Here is a 701-nt window from a genome sequence, read left to right on the forward strand (position 1 = left end):
TGCTCTTCCGATCTACATAAAAATCCGTCCACCTATCAAATAGGTGATTATGTGTTAATTCGGGATACTACAGTGAAACCCGGAGAAGATAAGAAATTGAAACCCGTCTACAAGGGTCCTTACATGATCTCTAAAATACTAAACAAAAATCGGTATGTTGTTCAGGATATACCGGGATTCAATATAACACAAAAATCATACAATTCCATATTGTCGATTAAAACATTGGATAAAGCCTTTTCCTCGAATTTAACGACCCTTTCAAATTCTTATCTTTTATTAAGTTTAAACAATTTATAACATGATATTTTTCTGAAGTATAATATATATCCTAAGGTATTATCCTCTAGTCCTTAAGTATACTTGTTAAGTCAACATTCCTTATATTTTATATTTGGTCTATCAAAAGTTGTCTACTTTAAGATATTTTTTTTTTAGCGTTCAGGGTCGAACGATACGCCAGGCTGGCCGAGCTGTAAGATATCGGCTAGATATAGTTATTTTAGTTATAGTTCCTGTGTTAGCCGTGTAAGATTGTTACTAAAGTCCCTATCTAGGGCCTTTAGTTGTTACTAGGTGTTTTCACTAAGCGTATGGCTCGTGACTGATTGGCTGCGGGACGCGCGAGGCGCCCCTAGCGGGGGAAGCAGGGAGTCAAAGAGAAGAGAACGGTGAGGCAGTTCGCCTTGTGGTGTAAAACA

This window comes from Wasmannia auropunctata, unplaced genomic scaffold, assembly GCF_000956235.1.
Source record: "Wasmannia auropunctata unplaced genomic scaffold, wasmannia.A_1.0 LD336078.1, whole genome shotgun sequence".
Classification (NCBI taxonomy): domain Eukaryota; kingdom Metazoa; phylum Arthropoda; class Insecta; order Hymenoptera; family Formicidae; genus Wasmannia; species Wasmannia auropunctata.